This window comes from Coptis chinensis, chromosome 9, assembly GCF_015680905.1.
Source record: "Coptis chinensis isolate HL-2020 chromosome 9, ASM1568090v1, whole genome shotgun sequence".
NCBI classification, from domain to species: domain Eukaryota; kingdom Viridiplantae; phylum Streptophyta; class Magnoliopsida; order Ranunculales; family Ranunculaceae; genus Coptis; species Coptis chinensis.
This window is the reverse complement of record NC_141464.1, coordinates 64,969,953-64,981,561: the sequence shown is the minus strand read 5'-3', so window position 1 is coordinate 64,981,561 and position 11,609 is coordinate 64,969,953. Positions and strand designations below refer to the sequence as shown.

Here is an 11,609-nt window from a genome sequence, read left to right as displayed (position 1 = left end):
CTGAATCAACAAACTTTAAAATAAACAAATACCAAAAAAAACAAAAGTTTTTTTTTTTTGGCCATGAAGGGAATTTTGTGGGTGACCATTGGGGAGCAAACCCAAGGCCGGACCGGCTGTGTCATCCGTCATGGCTGTTAGTTTTCCTAATAATATTCTTTATAAATCTTATTTTCACTATTTGAGTTAATTGCCAACTGTATCCACTATTTGAGTTACTTTATGACGATATTTTATTTTGCTAGCCCTAAGCCAGATTAGCATTCATATGTGCTGGTACCCCTAATTCATAAATCAAGCAAGAAAACCATTCCAATCACGATATCATCAGCATCTTTGCAGAAAGTTTAAGTCCATTCTGGAGAGATACCAAAAAGCCTTGGGTCAGTTTATCAACAAAACTAAAAGTAGAATCTTCTTTGAGGGGTTTACACAGGAAAGGAACTACTTGGGCATTCCCTTACACCAAGGGAGTGTCACAAGAGCATGCATAAGAAAAAAAGACTGTCGAGTTGGAAGGGCAAAAGATTGTTTTCAAGGAAGAGTGATCCTCATCAAGTCTGTGCTTACAATGGCCTCAGTCGTTGATAAAAGAGATGGAAGCAGTAATGAGAAATTTTTTATGGACTGGTGATCCGACCATCTGGAAAGGTGTGACAGTGAGCTGGGCAAGAACTTGTAAACCATATGATGAAGGGGGCTGGGCATCAGAAGGTTCAAAGATATCAAAACTTCGCTTAGTTCATGAGAGCAAAATATTACAATCTAGATGGAGAAATAATTAACTTCTACAAGCCTACTACCGCATGGAAAATCATTTCTGGAATAATTTTTTCCATCCAAGAGTGGCAGCTACAGCATGGAAAATCATCCAGGAAGGTATACCGGGTTCAATTACAGCATGTGTACCTGGCTTCTCGATGTAACTTGTGCAAGGTAAGTTGTCAAAATCGTGAACAACCATTTTCTCAGAAACTTTGGGCTTGGATCTCCCAATCTTTCGGTCAGTCTACTCCAGTAAGAAATCTCAAAGATACTCTGGCATGTTGATTTCAGCCATCACCTCAGGCTTGGTGAGCCTCTGGAAGCAGAGAAATCTTGTTTTATTTGAAGATAAGAACCCAAACCTTTCGGGATGCAAGTATTATATTCGATTGCAACTCAAGATTACTGCGAGACTTTCAAATGATCATTGCTTCAGCTCCGTTGAAGAATAAAAAATCCTTTCTTTCTGGAATGTAAACCCCAGGCCAAAGAAAGCACCTTAACTCAAACAATGTACATGGATTCCATCGGACCCGACATCCTTAAGCTCAATACCAATGGTGCAGCAATCGGGAACCTGGGTACTTCAGGTATAGGCGTTGTGGGTCGAGACAGAATGGGAGGGTTTATCTTCTCCATGTGGAAAAACATCGGTAGTGGTTCCAACTACAGGGCAGAATGTGTGGCAGTCATAGAAGGAGTCAAATGTGCTATAACCAAAGGGTGGCTCAAGATATGGGTTGAAACTGATTCCGAAGCAGCTAACATTGCTTTTGAGACTGGTGAAATACCTTGGGCAATGCAGGCTCGCTGGAAGAATTGCCAGAGGAAGCTACACACCTTTAATATCACATCAATTTGGAGGGAGACCAACTTTTCGGCAGATGCTCTGTCAAAGGCTGGTGCTGCATTGAATGAACAAGAAGTCTTTGTACTTGACGGAAAACCTCCCTGCTACAGAAATGGGAAGCACCATACGAGTGTTCCATGAGAGTTGTATAATGAGAATACTTTTTACTTAGGTGATGAGTATTCATTTCCTGTATGCATTAGGTGGTGCAGTCTGTTGTCCAACAAACACCTTGTACTTTTTTCTCCTTTTAATAGAATTTACACTTAACCAGCAAAAAAAAATAGTAATATATTTCCTTAAGACAAATTTTATATTGGGAGGAATAAATGTTGGTTTATTCATTTTAATTTTATTTGCTATTTGGATGTTCCGATTACAATAATGAGACTCCGGATATTTCTGGAAGTTAGACAGGCCGGCTAATGACTAGAGATTTTTGGGGTGTCTCATATAGCAGTATACCACTAACAGGTACTCTACTTCTTTTACTTTGCTGTTTCAGAACCTTTTTTCAGGGCGATACTTCCTGCTTATTCTGGACAGTACATGTGGATCCCCTGGTGTGGTCGCATAATTGTAAGATCACCTGTTGTGGCCAAAAGCCTACGTTGTAGGGGCAGAAAACTGTGATTGGTGATCTATACTGAATCAGGTTGACCTAATAATAACTTTCTGTTCTGAAAGATTGGGTTGGAAAAACACCAGAAGCTGAACTCGAAATGCCTAAAGAAGCAGCGTTAGAAGCTAGCCTCTTAAAACTACAAGAGCCGGCATAGTTGGCAAGGAGAAGAAAATGATTTCCGACACAAACAAACGGACTTACACTAGCCATTAAGCATACAAACATACATGTAAACAAATTAAACAAAATTGTCACTTGCTAATAATCAAGATAAATTCTGATCCCGCTCTGCATTCCTCTGTTTAACGGTGGTACGGTTGTTTGGCCTTACATTTTGCGACAATGCCTAGCCCATGCTTAATTCACAAAATATGCCCTTTCTAATGCATTGAAGTATCATTATCAAATCTCTTGGTGGTAGTGCTTTCTTTTCTAAAGATATGCAGATGTACTAAGAACTGAATCTAGTCAGGTGAGAATAATATGCATTGGACAAGAAGAAAGTTGATGTATTAGTCAAAGTAAATTCAAACAATCCAATTCATAAGCTAACTGAACTGGAAACGAGTAATTGAATAGATTTATGTTTATCTACCAACACTAATATACAATTATACATACAGCAGAATCAGCACTTTATCTATTGAACCTCATGCTTTCGACTGAAATATTCAAAAAAATCTAGGAGGAAAGATGGTATGCAGTATGCACCTATCAAGATAATACAAATCCTTACGAGAATTCTATATCAGCATTGGGAGAACCCTTGGAAAATGCCAACAACATCTCCCTCGCTAACCACCACATCTTTACATTTTCCTGAACGCTACTCAACAGTCTGATCTTCATTTTCTCCAGGATGCTAGCATTCTCAAGTAAGTATCTCACAATATGTACTTCAAACTCATTTGTAAATCCAAAACCTTCGATTGCAATTGTTTTGAGCTGCCTCAATACAAACCCAGTAGCCAACTCTTCTGATTGTTGATATGTGTTGTCATTGAAAGTATTTTCTGCCATTGCATCTTCCTAATCAATGATAGAAACACAGAGTCAAGTTACAATCATGATAACATTATACCTTAACTATTAATTAACGTTAACCTTAACTATTAATAAAAATTAATAGCGTTTAAAGCACAGCAGTACCTTGCAAGGCCTTAGTAAGAGGATTAACACTTTAACTTGTTCCTTGCAAGGCCAAATTTCAATTTCCAAATCCCGCAGGGTACAAGATATGCTGATAAATCTGGATCCTTGTATAAATACTGGGTGCAGATCTAAGTATAAAAAAACACAGTTATTCAATTTTTATTTTGACATTACTAGGTGTTTCAACCGCATTGCTTAAATGTTTCTAGTACTTAACGACAACTTCAACAAAACTGACAAAAAAGGGGAATTGAGCGGGTGACCATCGGGGAGCAAACCCAAGGGCGAACCGGCTGTGACATCGGTCATGGTTGTTGGTATTCCTAATAATATGCTTTATAAATCGAATCTTCACCATGAGCTGCTAATTGACAAGTGTATCCACTGTTTGAGTTAATTTAAGAAGATATTTTATTTTATTTTTCCCTAATCCACTATTTGAGTTAATTCAAGACGATATTTTATTTTGCTTTCCCTAATCCAGATTAGCATTCATTTGTGCTAGTACCCCTAATCCATAAATCAAGCAGTAAAACTGTCGATTGTTGATCTGTATCATTCATGGAAGACCGCATTCTCAAGTATGTCTTGGACAAAGTGTTGGGCGTTCGCTCTCTAGTACTGTTTCAAATTCTATTACATTGTAATGACAATATTAGAATTGTGTTTTTTGGACATTGGTAGTGTGGCTCCACTTGGAAACATTGTGGCTTTATCGAAATTTACTTTGATTAAAAAAAAAATGCACAAAGTGTCAATTTGAAAGAAAAGCCAAGGAGTCAAGTAATCAAAATTTACAGAATTCTGAAAGCGAAGAGCAAGTCCCACTACTAAAAAAAAAGTTTGTTGTACAAGTATATATGATGTTTCGGGTTTTTCAGATTTACAAACCGACACAAGTAGCAATGACACAACAGGTGTTTGTCAAACCGACACAATAGATATAGTACTTGTGTTGGTTTGTAAGTATAAATTGATACAACAGGTATACTACTTGTGTCGGTTTTAGCATTTCACAGCTGTAAAATTTGCTTTGGGGAAAGCACAAACCGACACAAGAAATAGAACTGTTATGTCAGTTCTTTTTTAAACTGCACAAAATTGGATCCCTTCTTGTGTCACTTTTAGTAGATCACTTGTTTTAAAAAATAAAACGTAGAACAACAATTGACCTGTAAAAAAGCATTGACATCCACATCAATATAACACAACTAACAATCTAAAAAACAATTTCATTTCATTATTAAATAATTTAATTAAGGGTTATTTGGCTTTTGGGTCCAATTATAATTGGATAATTTGCGTTTGGTCACCAATTGATCGTTTATTAGATATTGGGCCAAAATTGACGGTTGACTGTGTTGACTTTGTGTTTTCCGTGACTCGATTGTTGGGCCCAAGAACAGCTTTTGTGTAATGCCTAAAACACCCTTGCACATGTTTATCTCGAGAATTTTCAAATATCATCAAAATAACAGTAAGATATGAGATTTGATCTAACGGTCCTAATTAAATAGCCGTTAAAAGTCGTCTTCTTCACTCTTCTAACCGTGCTTGGTTGTAGTGCTGGGCATGAGATTTACTCAAACAAGGCTAAATAGGTTTTGAAATACCCGACACACCAACATCACATCCTTTTGTGGTAATTTCATATAACATAATGTTCTTAAGGTTTGATAAATTAGTGAATTAACATGGCAACTTAAATGAACTGACGAAGTTAATACACTCCCTATTTGGTAAGTGGCTGATAGGGTCAGGTTTGGTTTCTAATGCCTTATGTTGAATTTTTAAGGGTCAATGGACCTAGAGGTGGGTTGGGAAGAATGACTCAGTTTAGAACTAATGTGTCATTATTTTGGAATGGATATAAGGATATTCTCTCTTTCTTTTTTGGCTAATAAATTGGGTAGGAAGAGGAACCAGGAGTAGGGGGAGTGACTTTCTCTTCTTCTCTCTTTGTTTCTCTCATTTTCTAGGAATCTTGTATTATGTGAACCAAACACAGCCTGGGTCTAGGTCTAGAGAGTAAATTACATCAACTATAGAACTTCTATAAGCTAAATATGGAAAGAAGTTATGTTAAACCAGTCATGGGCTTTGTCTATTAATCATGGATTAAACTTGTCTCAATTTTATAACGAGCAAAAAGAGGGTTTTTTCCACTTGATTGGAGAACGTTTGAGATCAAGCATAATGGTAATGAGTGAATCAAGCTGGTAGAATTTTGTCGAGGTTTCTCATTGCAACTATAGTTTTCAGAGACGATGGATAAATGATAGAAGTTGGGTATGGTGGTTCGAAAAGATTTAAGACCTGGTTTCATTGGGAAGAAGAGGATAGGTAGTGAGAGATTACGACACGTGTTACAACTAAACGGTTGGGATATAAAGTCGTGTTGGTCGTTGATCTCAAAATAACATTGATCTCTATCTGTTCATTTGAATCACGTGCCTTACACATGTAAGGGTAAATTAGCCATTTCAGAAAGTATGGATGGATCACGGTCAATTTTGGCCCAATGGCTAATAAATGATTAATTGGTGACCAAATGCAAATTATCCAATTATAATTAGGCCCAAAAGCTAAATAACCCATAATTTAATTATCCAACATCAATTTACAACCAATCAACCATCCAAAATACAAAACGTTTACAAAACCCACAAAATAAAACCTAATCAGCCTAGTCTAACACCATGCGAGAAAATGATTTCACGTATAGCTTTTATCCATCCATCTAGCCATCATAGTCACGTTATATTAAGTTCAATCTACAAAAAAAGAAAAAAAGAAAAAAAAAAAAAAAAAAGAAGTAGTTAGGTTCAATATATCGTAAAACAACAAAATTCATTATAGTACAAAATGCAAATATGCTATATGTTCACATGGCATAACCTCAAATATGTGTTTTTTTTGTTAGGGTAAACAAAAAACAATTAAAACCAACAAAATCTAAAAAACACATCATCCATTGATGAGTACGTACAGGTGATCTAAAGCTCATATTCCTTCACCTTCAACCTACTTTCCAATAGCTACATAGCCTTGTCACCTCTAACAATAACATAACAAGCACTACTATAGAAAGGCACATTAGCCACGGTTGGTCATCTGATATATACCAATGTTCCCCTAATAATAGTGGCTTATAGTCATTTACCATGGTACAAAACTCTTTTCTAGTTTTGGAACAAGCAAATACCACTGCTTCTGTAAAAGTGGTATATACACACCTTATACCACAGTACTAACAAATATAAGCTAACTTGTTTTTTTGTATATGTATCTATTGTTTCCTTCAAAATTGTGGTTTATATTTTGGGCAAAATTACACCTACCGTGGATAAATCAGTTCTAGAGAAAAGAGGAGGAAAAAATTAAAAGAAAAGAAAAAAATGTCAGAAAAAGGAAAAAAAAAGAAGGGGAAAACCATATGTCTATGGCAAACCCACTTCTCCCACTCGCGCTAGAACTATCTGTTCCACTTCTCTCTCTCTCCCTAATTTCTGCCACCAGGGTTCACGAATTGAGAAAAATTAAATCAGTCGACCAACTGTAAGGTTGCTGTTTTTGTCCATCCCATCTGTAAGTTTTACTGACCAAACTGATTCTTTACAGCCATCTGCAGTGACCATAGAGATTTGAGATGTGAATATGTGGTTCAAACTTCTCTGCATCAACAACAACAACCTACACCATAACATCCACATACAGATGTTAACAGGCTAGCTGGGTGAGTCGTTTTGGTTTTTCGTTCTTTTATTTTTCAATTTCTTATTTGTTTTTGGGAAAAATTATTTATGAAAAATTGCCTTTGGTTGTATTTCTATCTAAGCATATATCTTGTGCTTTTGTGTATATTTAGTCTCCTCACATTAGCTGTTTCTCGAACTGTTGTTAAGTGGGTCCAAATGCCTAGAATGAAGGTATCACATCTTCCACACCAATTTAGTCTACTCTAGTTTAGCCACATTCATTATTAGATCTTAAAACCTATGTTGTTTCTTTGGTAGCCTGGTCTGGATTCTATTGGAATCATTGTTGTTTCCCATAATTGTCATGGGGTAGCAGCGCGAGCCTATGGTCTCGTGAATTTGAACCACATGAGGGTAAGTTTATCTCACTCATGGAAAGGCATAGAAAGAGGTTGGTTTCATATTACACGATCAAGTTGCTACTCTATCACTAGATGAAACTAAGCTTAATGAAATGAAAGCAAGGAAGAAAACTCTATAGTGGTAGGATCTCATTTGGTTTGGTATTGGTGTTGTTATTGGTTATGGAATCTTTGCTCTTACTGGCCGGTCAGGAAGCAAAGGGGACTGTTGGCCCTGTAGTGGTTCGATCCCATGCAATTTCCGGTCTCTTTGCCATGCTCTCTGTGTTCTGTTACACCGAATTTGCAGTTGAAATCCCTACTGCAGCTACATTTCTAATAGAAACACAATGTATACATACCATATTTCCTAAAGTTTTCGTTGATTATAAATTCAGTGTTTGCTTTCTTGTTGAGTTGGAATGTAATCCATTTCGATGCCTAGATCCAAATTCAAAACAAGTTCATCTTGTACTCTTATCAATTAGCGTATGTCCTTGGAGCATTGAAAGGTAGACCATTGTATTGCTTGTTGGTGCCATTGGTCAGGCACATTATCTGACCCATATGGGCACATATGATATCCCTTTGGTTCGCACACATGAACGAGAGGACAGGGACACCGGTGAATGCTAGAGTGGTAATGATGGCTAATGTTAATTTTTGTTACTACCACTCGTGTTGTGTTGCCATTTTCATTGAAATTACGTAATGAAGTTTGTGAGGGAAATAGTGGAAGTTTGTTCAGATATTTTTTTTGAAAAATAAGGTTAAAGTTGTCGTATTATACACTTTAGCATTCTATTTTTTTTTAATGTTAATCTTCATCATTTAGTTATTACCTCTTGATCATTGATAGTGCATATGACAAACTTAGCACTTAGAGATATTTACACACAAAACGACCTTGAAGTTGTTCAATTTGAAATTCTGAAGTTGATCAGGCATAATGAAATGTTTGAGCCGGTCGTGGTGTCTTAGCTAGGTTAGTTTGGACCCCTTCCAGTTAAGGTTTGGGGGATTGATCTTACCATTTGCATATTGGTGTTGACATTTTGTTGTATAGGTGGAACAAATATATTATTCTTTTGATATTTTGGTAGGATGTTCTTTCTTTATTGACTCAAAAAAGTTATTAAATTCTTTTAGCAATTTCGCATGTTGGATGTCTAAATTTGTTTGTTGCACTATGTATTTTTTATATTATATTGGGCAATGTTTTCTTAAATTCAGTGTGGATATAGTGAAAATGGGTAAGTTGTTATGATTTTGCAGGTTGAATATGATAAAAATAAAATAATAGGTTTTTTTTTTTTTTTTTTTTTTTTTTTTTTTTTTTTTAAAACTATAAACCACTGTTTTGTAAGAAATGTGGTATAAGAAGATTATGTAAGCTTCAGTTTTCATCAAATCGTGGCAATTATTATCACTATTTCCCACGGTTAACATCATTATAGCAAGTCGTAGGGTCTATTAACCACGGTTTTTTCCAACACCATGGTAAATAAGAGGTATTTAATACTACTGTTTTGTTAGAAGTATTTGTCACGGTAGTTGTTACCACGGTTTTAAAATAGTGGTTAAAAAGCTTTTACCACTGTATATAACAGTGGTTATTGAGCTTTTCTGTAGTAGTGAAGCAATCTTCTCATTTATCCTAATGCCAAAAGATTAAACAATATACCTAACTATTGAAAAAATTGAAGATTAACAACTAGATTGTTCCAACATACACCTTAGCGGCTACTTGGACTCCTTAACAAACAAGCTAGCTAGCTACTCCATGGGTAGCTCAAAAAATAAATTAGAAAACAGTTCTAATTAATATAAGCCAATAGAGCCCAGATAATACCTTACACAAATAGACGTGATGATCGATGGGATATATTGGTCGATAAATTAAAGTCAACGAAGTCCTGACGAAGTACATCTATTTCCCTGGTCATGTATGTGTCCTTGCTAGCCAACTCCATCACCTAAGTGAGTCGAGAAAAAAGTTGATATGGATCATGAAATTTTTTCGATAACATACTTTTTTCGATATCATATTTTTTTGTTTATGTTGATGTGATGTATTAAAGAACATAATAACTCTATTCACTTTCTTTTTTATTGGTAGACCAGGATCCTGGATCAAGTGCAACATAAAGATCGAGCATCACATAATAACCACATAAGATAACCCCCTTTTGTTGTGGGCACTTCACAAAAAAGTATATAAAACAATCAATTATATATATGCAACCAATAACAAAGATACACATTGCACTTTTAGCAGAACATAGTAGTTTACCTTCACTTGGTTCCAATTTGGATTTTGAATGTTTTTTCTCTTTCCTTGAGACAAGTTAATTGTTTTGATTGCACTAACAATTGCAAGATTTTTGTAATAAGAACGAAAAAAAAAAATAGTCAGCCCTGCTTGTAACTTATTTAAACTCATAATCAACCAAACGTTCGAACCAAAGGATTTATTCATAAAGGAAACGAGTGCAATTCAAGGCACTATTACTAAAGATCATATCCAAATAGCTAGGGGTCTAGTCAAATAATTTGAAAAGGGTATTCACGTGTTTATCTCTAATTTCAGATATGGATTTGGTTCACTTCCAAGAGAATTAAACCAGTACACTTCCATCGATGGTATGTCAATACCTATTAAAACCTCCAATGCCCGCTGCGACAAATCAAGTATAATTGAATTAAATAAATTCTTTACAAAAATAAAAAATTATTTCTTAAAAAAAATACACGTACCTTGTGTTATAAGGAATTAAAAGCACGCGGTCGCCATGGATACTAGCTAAATGCTGAATGTATCGTGTCTTACCATCATCCTCTGTAAGAGCATTAATGCTTTGAAGGTTTCCAAACGCTTATTTTGCTCGAGCAATCCCATAAGAAGTATACAAGTGTCTAAACCATATATAAATCAATTAGATTGTATTGTATCAAACAAGATCTAATGAATTTTAAATGGCAAACAAAGAGTTCTCACCTAATGTATGTTATTAGGCAAGAGGAAGCTAACTTTCCCGTGTGACACACATCACTCAGCTCATCCATGCTCACTGTTATATCCTCCATCTCATCGATAAAAAGAGCTCCAACCAGTGGAACAGTTATCAGTCCATTATCCCCCAACTTTAATTTCCATAGTTTGATAAAATCTTTGTGAACTTATTTTCCTTATCACCATTTCTCAATGGAGCATGCTCTTCCTAACATGTACGTTATCATATCATTGAGCAAGATTGATATTGTGATAGCGATCGTATGTAAAATATTGTTAACACACTCACCACAACATTTTCAAGTATCATGAATTCCTTTAGCCACGCCACAAATGAACCAACTTAATCTTTCACACATGAATGTTCACCAGATCCATTAGGTAACGGGAGAAGGGCACCACTAGACAATGCTTTTTCGATCGTCACACGTACATATATATGCATCCGGGAAAGTCAAGCAATGTATAGATGTTGCTACCTCTGTCATTGGATAAACATTTCCTTCAGCAATAACATTGTCTTTTGATCCCAAAGCCAATTTACACTTTTTGAACTATGAAAAATAAAGAAATTAAAAAAATATTAGGACTTGTTGAAACATAAACGTATGTCTTAATCATCACTAAGCAGATACTTACCATCATCCCATTTATAGGAATAAATTTTGATGTTGCTACAATGCCTTTTTCTTTAATTGCTTTTGACTATACAATGAATACAAAGCCAAGCCAAGTTAGTAGGGGAAAAAATGCAGATCAGAACAATATATACAATCACATATAGAGTCTATCCTAAAATACTAGAAAACATAAGCCATAGATTTTAAAGACGTATCTAATTTTTTTTCACCTTTGGTTTCGACAATGCTACGGTTTGCTTTGTTTTACTGACTTCCTTTGACTACACATTAATTGAATATAAGTGAAGTCAACAACCACATAGTGCTTAAAAGGCTTAGGAAACCAACATATAGAATTAAAGGTACAAAGGTACAAAGTGTTGGGGTTTATACCAATACCAATCGATTTCCCCACTCTACAGATAACTTGTATTTAAACACAATTCAACTCTAGACAAATTCTAAATATCAACTACGACCTATAT

The 11,609-nt window shown here is 35.5% G+C and overlaps 1 long non-coding RNA gene across 1 annotated transcript; it reads right to left on the bottom strand.

The window, feature by feature from the left end:
• Window positions 1-2,764: 2,764 nt before the first annotated feature.
• LOC147477356 (uncharacterized) lies at window positions 2,765-3,669 on the bottom strand. The gene is made up of 2 exons (XR_015208881.1): window positions 3,390-3,669; window positions 2,765-3,269 (listed from the first exon to the last, which is right to left on the bottom strand). It is a non-coding gene; the product is annotated as an uncharacterized LOC147477356 (long non-coding RNA).
• Between the last annotated feature and the right edge of the window lie 7,940 nt (window positions 3,670-11,609).